Below are 11476 nucleotides of genomic sequence, written 5' to 3' on the forward strand. Positions count from 1 at the left end.
AGAGAAGAGATTTGGTGAGGCTGCATTCTCATTTTATGCACCCAAATTGTGGAATGCACTGCCAGTTTACATTAGGGATACAACCTCAGCACATACGTATGTTCAAGTCAAGACTAAAAACCCATCTTTTTAATATTACCTAAATAATTAAATTATTTATTATATAATGATTGGAGCACTTTGAGCTACAACGCTTGCAGGAAATTGCTATACAAATATAAATTATTATTATTATTACTACTGTACAGCTTTTACACTTTTGATTATTAATTGTTTTAGAGTGAAAAAAGCAGCATCCGCACACTGAAATCTGTACAAAAATAATTATTTTATTGCAAGCTTTCGATCATAGACCTTCTTCAGGCATAAAGTACGGTGGCCGACAAGGGCAAACGCACTGCAAAGACCAAAAGCATTTCCATTTGGAGAAAACGCTCTGCAAATACCGAAAGCATTTCCATTAGGAGAATCGTGCTGCATATACAGAAACGACACAAACTCAAAAACACATACACAATCCAAAACAAATGCAACAACGGAAACGTGCTGCAGAAAGCCAAAACAAATACATTAACAGCAAACGCGCTGCAAATACAGAAACGATACAAAGTCAAAAACACATACAACCCCTGACAACACATGCAACAACAAAACGCTGCAAATTCAGTTCACAACACAACGGAAGTGTTCTGGGGGGGAACGATAAGTGGAACGAACCGGAGACGTGTTTGAACCGTGAGATTTGATCGTCAAGCCAAGGAGAGCCAAGGCGGCATAAAAAAGGTAACATTATAGTGATTATGTTCTTTTTTTTTTTACATTAAGGCTTTAATATTGTGCCATTCTTCTTTCGTTCTTTTGTTCATAAACATGTAAGTTTATATTTTCGGTATGTATTTTCAATGTTTAATATTTAGATTGGAGATAACTGAGGTAACAGTTCGCTAGTTAACGTTAACAAGACCACAGAGTTGGCTAGTTTGCTAGCCACTTTCTAACCGTCTTGAATGAATGTGTACGTTAAAATCCGTGGCTAGCTATTTTATGGTGTTCTTTATGATTGTGTTCTGAATATTATTCTTTGATTATACGTGGATGGATGTCGAGTAGTTAGCTATCATTAACGTAAGTTGCACTGTACACACTGGACTGCTGCAGAAGTTTAGCTAACGTTAGCTAGCTAGCTAATGAACGTCACACCTCCCAACCAGACTGAGTTAACTTAGAACAAGACCTCATTACAACTAACTTATTATATTATAAAAGAGTGTTGTATATTTCTAACCTGTTGGCTACTAAAATGAAGAATAGTTATTGAGCAGGTTAAGACCATTTATTCAAAATACAAACGTATACAGACATCAAAAATGGACGCTGGTCTGGCAGAAAGAGAGGGAGAGAGCAGAGAGAGGGGGAGGGGGACAGAGAGCAGCTGCTGGGTTAGGCACAGAGAGAGATAGAGAGAGAGAGAGAGAGAGGGAGGGGGACAGAGAGAGAGAGAGAGAGAGAGAGCTGCTTGGTCAAGAGGTGAGGGAGAAGAGAGAGAGGGCCAGAGCCCACATCCTTACTTATAAACTTGGTCAAGATGCAGTCATAGCCAGTGGTCCTATCAGGTCAGGGGGAGGGGCCAGGAGGTCATAAATACCTTGCCCCACAGTCAGGAGACATTTCCTCATAGCAAACATATAGGCCCATTATTAAGTACAAATAAACTACAGATTCCCCCCTCGGAATACCCAGAGGGTGTTCCGAAACTAAACGACCATAAAACAAAAACAAAAACACAAAACCCCACAGACTGCAACTAAGAAACCAAAGATTTTTTTTTTTTAAAACTAAACAACAACAGACAGAAAAACTACACCAACACACAACACAAGAAACATAATAACACAGACCAACCCAGCACCAGTACCAGCAACCAAAGATATCATATAAACCAAATACAAAACAAACAACAATAAAAAAGAATCCTAAAAATAACAATACAAATTAATCTAAACACAGTACATCATACATATTTCAACACAAAAACTTCCAACGACCGATGTCTTCTCTGTCCTTGAAGCGTCAGGGTCAGAGGTTACTAGCACGTGAACCCAGTTGGAGAACAGCCTTTACCGCTGTCTCAGATTGATAACACTTTCATAGTCAGGAGCTTTTTCTTCGTTGCGCTAGGAACAGAACCTCTTTCCTATCTTTGCATAACCACCACATCACTTCTCAACTGACATCAATCACATACGATATAGAAATAAACAAACAATACACAAATAATGACATTCAGTTATCATAACACATAATTCCCCAACAGTAAGCATAGGACAAAGGGAATGCATTAATGCATAGATCTTCACCTCAGGTGAGGACTAGTCTTCTGAAAAGTTCATCAACGTGGACTGAGTGACTGATTTTCCAAAAACAGTCAATGAGGCCCTGTCTCCTAAGAAAGTCAAAAATCATGTCTGCTATAATAGGTGCTCCTATCTTAGCAAAATAAGTTTCCCATGCCCCTAAGACCGTTTCCAGCCATGCTATCATCTGCTGTCCATTCCCGTCGTTCCCTTTGATCTGCTGCTTCACTACCCTATTCATAGTCTTTAATCTTTTCCTAACTGGTCGTCGTCCGTCAGTGTCATTGAGGTTCAGGCAGCCGCCTGGTCCCCTCCTACGCTGATCAAGGTCTGGGGAGTCGCCCTCAGCATCATCTGAAGCATGATGCAGGCACTCGCCAGCATCCCCAGTAGCACAGGTGTCCAGGCTTTGGACACTCCCAGGCTGGACCTCCAGACTGTCAACACTCTCTGCTTCGTTGGTTTCTGGTTTATTGGCATCTGGACAGCTTTCCACTGTCCCCTCGGTTTCAGGCACTGCCGGTAATGTCACTGGCTGTAACACTGGCATTGCCACTGGCTCTGGCAACACCACAGCATCTCGTCGTAGCTCCTCCTTCTCAGGTTCTCTGGGGACCTCGGCACCTGTTGGCACAACATCCTGCCTACTCTGTACATCCACCCCCCTGTCCACCACCCGTGGCCCTATTGGGGTAGGGATATGCCCAGACACCTCTGGTGTACCCACTCTGATGTTGTTTCTCCAACAGACCCCACATTGACCTAAAGCATGGTCAATCTGTTCCATCAAATATGGACTCCAAAACCCATATTCCTTGGTGATCTTGCGTCTTACCTCCCCCCTAGCCACATGTGCTAATCCATGAGCTTCCCGTATTAACATGCCTATTAAATCTGAGGGTGCTACAACCAACCCCTCATGATTCCTCCATAGACCTCTGTCATCCTGACTTGCCCCCCTTGCTAGCCAAACGTTCTTGTCTAACGTAATAACTCTACTCTGTAACATCAATAAATCCTCAAGTGTGACCATGCCCTGTAACTGCTTTTCATGTGTGACCAGAAGACCTTTACCTGCCTTGTCTGCTCCTGTAATGGCTTTGGCTGCATCCTCTGCAGCCCTGTTACCTTGTGTGACATGTGATGAGTCAGACCTGTGTGTGGCACACTTCACTATGGCTAATTCCTTTGGCTTCATCATGGCTTGTAACAGCTTCATGATCTGTGCGTGATGCTGTATAGGCGTACCATCAGTTCTCTTAAAACCCCGCCCCCTCCATACAGCTCCATTAAAATGACAAACATTATGTGCATAGGCAGAGTCGGTGTACACTGTCACTCTCCGTCCGGTTCCCAAGTTGCATGCTTCTGTGAGGGCAATCAACTCAGCCAACTGAGCTGAGCAAGGCTGAGGAACTGCCTCAGCCTGTTCTACAATAAACTTTGAATTCTGTGCTTTAACTAAGGAATACCCAGCGCACAAAGTTTCTCCTACCCGGTAACAAGACCCATCAACCCAATATTCTATATCAGCTCCCTTTAAAGGCAAAGCTTGTAGGTCTGTTCTATGCTTAATCACTCTGGCTGTCGATGGAATCTGAGCACCGGATGGCACCGTCACCTGACAGCCGTCAGGTGTGCATTTTACTGTACAGTTCAATTGGCATAGAGCATCTCTCCCTAGCAGCCCTGTTGGCGTGTGTTCTGACACAAGCGTTGACAGAGTTGCTCTCTGTCCCTTGTACTCTAAGTCTACAAGCTCAGTTGTAGGAATCAGCTGTTTAATTCCCTCAAATCCGATTGTCTTCACATATTCTCTAGACATAGGAAGGTGCGTGGCGCCTTCAGGCTTCTTTGTCACCACCAGCTGGCACCTCCCACTCGGATCTTCCGGGCACCCCTATAGGCCAGCTGCTGGGCCTCCGTAAGGGTTCATCACTCCTGGAGCAGGTGTAGTAGGAGGCCAATATCCTCCTCCTTGACTCCCCCCTGCGCCCCCCCTGGGGCCTGTTGTAGCAGGTACAGGCTAGATGTCCATTCTGGTCGCATTGGTAACACGGTTCTAGCATCTTCTTCCCTGCTGCTGTCCATCCCCCTGGTGGTGGTCCTTGGCCAGGCTGGTTGTACATCTGGTATGGAACCGCTTGCACCCCTGGTGGCCCTTGTGGGTATGGATACCCCCCTTGTGGCCCCTGTGGGTAGGACTGGTAAGTAGCAGGATACCCCCCTTGTGGCCCCTGTGAGTAGGACTGGTAAGTAGCAGTCTGCACTCCAGGTGGCTGTTGCTGTGGGGCTAAAGCCTGCACTCCCTCTATGTTCCTCTCGCTTTCAGTCAATTGCACATGAGTCAATATTCTGAGTGATTCTTCGTCTTCTGTCTTCTGTATCTGAATATTCTTTCGATATAACTCAACTTGATGAGCTACGTGGTCTATATAAACAGCTTTGTTCATGTGTCGTAGCCCTACCACTTCTGCTAGCTTATCCTTAACTGGGGTAGGAAGCCCTTCTTGTATTTTTTCCCTGATTATGGATTTTTCTAAGGGGTTATCTTCAGCATCTTTCCCTGTCACACTTCTCCATTGAGAGTGCACACGGGCAACAAAACCCCTGGGATTCTCATCTCCCCCCAGTGGCTTCACAATGACATTGTCTGGGTGAATGTGAGTAGGGTAAGTCTCTCTGATTGCTTTCCACAGCCTGCCTCTGTTTGCTGCGAAGAGCTCTGGATCATACACTGATGTATTGATATATCTATGAAGTCCTGCCTTCATCAATATTTCCTGCATTGTATCCAATCCTGCAATAAAAGCTAAGAGTCTTTTCAGGTCTCCCATTGCGGCCTGCGTTCCTGTCAGTCTCACGTCGACCTCTCTCGTCCACGAATGGCCACCATCTTCCAGGACTGGGAGCTTTTCTATCACTTCAGACAGATCTGTATGATTCCAAGGATGATATTCTATCTTGTTACCCCGAATCAGCACTGGACAGTTCTTTAATGTATTCGATGACATTCGATGACAATCTTCCTCTTCCTCCCTTTCTCGTTGCTCCTTCAGCCATCTGTGGTGTCTTTTTGCTGTGGCTATCATCTTCCTGACCTGAGCGTTGTAGCCTTCATCTGCACTGTCGTCATCTCTTGAGTCTTCACTGCCATCTTCGCTGTCATCTTCCTCGTCACTCCTGTCGTCCCCTTTTCCCCTTGGCTCCTTCTTGGTCTTCTTCTTCTGGGAATGGTCCTCCAGTGCCTTAGCATATGGAGGGGGACTGGAGACAGGACACATGTCTGTGGATGGAATGTTCCATTTCTGTTCCAGTGTTCTGGCCAATTCATTTTTCTTTTCCGGTTCCATCTGAGCTATTTTCTGTCCCTCTACCTTAAATAGATCTAAAATAGCTAACTCTAACTTGCGTTTCTCTGATCTAATCTTTCCTCTTTGATGTGCTTTGTGCACATTGATAAGTATTTCCAATGTTGCAATTATTTGTAAATTAAGGCTGCCCTCTTTCGGCCACGGCTGTTCAATGTATGCCCAACGGCTATTCCATTTCGTAGACATTTTGCTAATTTCCCTAACAAGAGGATTCATTTTTTCCACTACAGCCATAGGGGATAACGTAGCCAACATTCCACTATGTTCGCTAATATCTTTTAACACCTTCGTTGAATTTGCTCCCATTTTAAGCTGATTGATTTATACTGCTCAATATGCTGAAAATATTCTATAAGGTGTACTTTTCTTACAACCCACCTTCTTTTGCCTTATTTGCTAAACAAATGCTAGTCCAATATAACTGTATTAACCATCCCCACAGAACCCTGCAACTCAGAATAACAGATTTGCCTCTTGTGTATGTCAGTGCAGTATTAACTTAAATCTAATATCTGTGTAAGTACTTTATACTTAAATGTGTTTCCTAATTGTTTATGAATATGTGTCACTTAATTACTCATTCAATACTAATTACAGTTCTGGTCAACACAATTATTAAATCACAAAGGCTGGTCAACACCTAAGTATTCACTGATTTACAAAAACCCTTTTACTGCTTAATTATCAATACAAACTATTCTGCTATTCCTAATCAAAAGCTGTGGACATGACCTAACTTGAAATAAAAAGATGTAAAATACGAATATTAATTATAACCTGTAAAGAAATCGACTTGTTATTTGGAAGGAATGAATGATTAATTATTAATTACAATCTGAGTAATTAATTGAATTAATTAAAGTAATGTAATATAACAATCATTTAACCATTCATCATCTTACAGAGCCAATGTTTAAAAAATGTCTTGTCGTGTTTTGTCCACTAGGCGGAGCTGTGCAACCAAAAATGTCTTGTCGTGTTTTGTCCAGCAGATGGCGCCGGCAGCCAACAGCTCTGTCTCACAGAACGACTCTATCTTTTAATCTTACCTAAAACTCACAATCTATCTTTTACTTTTAACAAACAATGCTTAAACTTTCGTGATCCAGCGATCACAATTTTATCGCAGGGAGGGGTTTAAATGAAAAGTATGGGTATTCACTTTGAATTACTTCACTTTCGTGAATTGCATGCCTCTTGTTGTGCTTTCTCTGTGTGTGCGCTTCGCACCTTCAATGCGCATGCGCACACTTCTAGTCAGGCTAGTGAATGAATGTTAACAAATATCTTTAAACTATTCTGAATACCCTGATGATTAATTCACTATCTTTCTATCTTTGAATTACTACAATCTATGTAATGCAACAATCACACGCAACCCCCCTACGTGTCTGAAGCCTAAAGGCCAGAGGCAGAAAGCAGGCGGCTCAATTTAACAACCCTTTGTCCTTGAAAAACCACCGCGTGTTTGTAGCCTGCTTTAAAACAGCCTCTTTAACACAACTTGTTTTTTTTACAATAATGTTATTTTCCATGACACAACAATTTCACGATTATCTTTCAATCCAGTTAAACTATTATTTACCAAATTAAATCTCATTCAAATATTCTACAATGCATTCACGTTTTCCTTCACAGAGATATCTAAAGGCCTCTGTGTGTCCGCGTCTCTTTTCTCCGGACAAAGGACAATGGCGTCTAAGAATGGATTCTATGACACAGTTCTGAAGAATTGATTTCTTAATCTACTTCAAATAATGCTCTTACTTACAAAACACACTTCATAATCCAGTTACACTTTATCAAAGTAGAAATACGTATCCCCTTAACATTAACACATTAATACACTCATCAGAATTTTCTCTGATCTAATACACGTATATCAGTAATATACCAGTCCACTTCAAAATGCCTTTATCAGTTTGTTTCTGGCAGTCTACAGTTTTTCATATAGACACTATTAGAGTACGTCTTCCTCTAATACCAAATTTTACACACATACACGATATTCCATAACACCATGCAAATCAAATCACTCATTTACAAATACCTTACAAATTAAATCGTATATTTTCAAATACGGGCTTCTTAACCCGGCTCTCACCCCCAGTTTAAAGAATATGAAAGATGTGTTTCCTTTTCCAACAAGTTACTTTACTTTAAACCTTAAAGTTGAAGGTTGTTTTAGTCTCAAAGAAAATGCTTGAAAACACAGCTGTTGCACACGCAGTTTAAACAGAAAATAGCGCTATTTTCATTCTTACCGTCTTGAGAGCTGTGGTTTCAGCTTAAGTTTTCAAACGTATTCCTCTTTATAGACCTCCTGGCTGGCTCGCCATGTGTTGTATATTTCTAACCTGTTGGCTACTAAAATGAAGAATAGTTATTGAGCAGGTTAAGACCATTTATTCAAAATACAAACGTATACAGACATCAAAAATGGACGCTGGTCTGGCAGAAAGAGAGGGAGAGAGCAGAGAGAGGGGGAGGGGGACAGAGAGCAGCTGCTGGGTTAGGCACAGAGAGAGATAGAGAGAGAGAGAGAGAGAGAGAGAGAGGGAGGGGGACAGAGAGAGAGAGAGAGCTGCTTGGTCAAGAGGTGAGGGAGAAGAGAGAGAGGGCCAGAGCCCACATCCTTACTTATAAACTTGGTCAAGATGCAGTCATAGCCAGTGGTCCTATCAGGTCAGGGGGAGGGGCCAGGAGGTCATAAATACCTTGCCCCACAGTCAGGAGACATTTCCTCATAGCAAACATATAGGCCCATTATTAAGTACAAATAAACTACAAGAGCAACAGATTCGCTTTGCTAGGGATCCTGCTGGTGACTTTGTCCTCTATCAGAGCTTGCTAGCAACAATGTTTTTTTTACCAAATCTTACAATTAACTCGCAACTACTAAGGTAACATTACGTTCAGAGAGACACAATTGTCAGTCTTTTGATTGCATTAACGTTCGTTTTCTCCCCTCTATCATCTCCACATTTGATAGGATACTTAGCGAGGGGGACATTGGAAAAGAGGAAGATGGAGACAGGTGAAACGGAGAAGGTAATCTGAAATCTGAACTCTGACACAGTTTATGTATTGGTAACAATGGCACGACAATCTACTGGTTTATTTAAGAACTAGAACGGCAGTCGAAGAGTGCAGACCTCCGCCAAGGTCCAGTCTAGTATGCACATATCAGATTTGGCACCGAAAACATAACCTCCTTGGCGGAAGTATGTTAGGAGGTGGTTAGGTTATAGCAGTTTTAGGAGAGGACCGTTTTTGTCCTCTAAGGAGCTGAGTGTAACTTTTTTTAAAGGGTGCACAAGAATTCATTAGGAAAAAAAAATCTCTGATATAACCTCCAACCTTGCAAACTCTTTTTTTCACAGATGTATTGTCCATTTTGTGGATCCACTGTGACTGCTTCCCCAGGCTTTTGTTGTGTGTGTGGCAGAAACATTACATTTCTAAAAGATGTGGGAAACGTCCCTGCGGAGATGCCGACCACCAGTGCAGATCCTAATGCACAGCCTAGCACCAGTGCACATCCTAATGCACAGCCTAGCACTAGTGCAGGTAAATAAGTCATTAGAAGACTTGGTTTAAAAGTTCCAATCGTGTTCCTGTATTCAAATACATGATCTCTGCACTATGTTGCTTGCCTAGTTCAATAATTAGCATATTAAATGTGTTCTAAAATGCCCTGCATGAAAATTTAATGCTGAGACTCCTTATGAGCTTAATAAGGAAGGAGTCGCCTAATTAATGTCTCATTCCTATTATTTGTAGCAGGAAGCTCAGGTGTAGTCCTTTATGAAATTTAGGGCAATAAAAGAGAGGGAGAGAAAGACATTCTTTTCAAAGACACGTCAGAACTCTAAGAAGGAACAGAAACAGAAAATAGTGAAGGTATGCTCTTTAACATTGTTTTTATTAGTATAAATAAATATGTTGCTCACAGTGCAGACTCACACACTGTCAAAAGACAGATTGTATCAATTTGTTTACTTTTATTAATTTCCATTTTCTTCTCTTTCTGTAGATATTTGCTGGCATTATGAGGAGGACAGGTGACTTCCTTAAACCTGTGAGAGGGAAGTCACTTCCCCTTGATGTTCAACCACAATGGTCATCTGACCAACTGTTGGATGCTGCTTTAAAGACGCTGAAAGATTTTAACCAGGACATGAAAGATGTTGCCTATGTCTTGCTGTACCCCGATGTTCAGGAAGTTCGAAACATTCCAGGAACAGACACCGCTTTCACAGTGGAGAAATACAAGGAGGCCATTGGAAAGGCCTACCAAAGAATAACACTGTACATTTGCCCTGTTGAACAATTCACAAACAGTTGTAAGTGCAAGTTTCCACCTTGTTTTAAGCTCCACTCTGTAAAACTGAGGCAATGAGTGAAATTCATCTTTATACCCACATCAATTATGCCAATTATTATTTTTCAGGTTACAGTGGACAGTCTTCAAGTGAAGATGATGACGGTGTGGTTCAAATGGTTAATTTGGCATCTGGAGACAGTCCACTTTCAGACACCGTGGTCAGTTTGCATCATGGCATTTCTCCTTAAATGAAGTGAATTGACAATATTTTAATAATATTTTCATTTGATCTAATCTGTCATCTGTGTGTTGTATGCAGGTGTGGGACGGTCCAAATGAAGTGAGCACTCCAAATGAAGTGAGCACTCCAAAAATGGAGAACATTTTGCAAGGGTAAAACAATTTTTACAGTCAACATGAACTTTTCTTGCACAAGCAGCACAATACAGTACAGCAGTTTAAATTGTTGTTTTTTTCAGGACCTGCCAGACGCTTACAGACAGCATCTCATCAAGTAAGAAAATCCATATCCTCTAGTGTTGAATGTGTGAACCTGAAATTATGAAATGCCTGTAAATAATTTCATTAATTCACCAAGCCAAACTACATGTGACATAAGGCACTCAAGGCCCCGAATGGTTTCGGCTAATCAGTAGATGAATTCACTGCAAGACAACGCCACCTTTTTGTTACACGAGGTGAGGTCCTCGGGACTAAATTAAAGCACTTAGGTTCGTGTATGAGAGAGGGAGACATGAAACCAGGTTCACACAGAGAACATTGTTAAGGTGTAAATAGAAAAATACTTTAATTAACATTTATATTTAAAAACGATTTACTCTATTTAAAACACCATACAAACCAAACAAAACACAAGGGTAGGACGACTGGCAGTAGAGAGGGATACTACTACCCCGATGGACAGGTACACCAGTGAATCTGTGACATGGACACACACACCACAAAGACACGGTAGACAGTGGGCTAAGTGTTCCCCAGTGATTAATCACACCAAGCACGACACGCACACACAACATGCAGTGATTAATCACACCAGACACGACACGCACACACAACATGCAGTGATTAATCACACCAAACACGACACGCACACACAACATGCAGTGATTAATCACACCAGACACGACACGCACACACAACTTGCAGTGATTAATCACACCAAACACGACACGCACACACACCATGCAGTGATTAATCACACCAAACACGACACGCACACACAACATGCAGTGATTAATCACACCAGACACGACACGCACACACAACATGCAGTGATTAATCACACCAGACACGACACGCACACACGACATGCAGTGCAAGGAGACTAAACCCGGGAACCCCGACTACCCTCTCCACGCCGGCGCCCCCCACTCAAACCAAAGAACAGAAAAACAACAATA

The sequence above is a fragment of the Nansenia antarctica genome (assembly GCF_963989245.1).
Source record: "Nansenia antarctica genome assembly, chromosome: 7".
NCBI lineage: Eukaryota > Metazoa > Chordata > Actinopteri > Argentiniformes > Microstomatidae > Nansenia > Nansenia antarctica.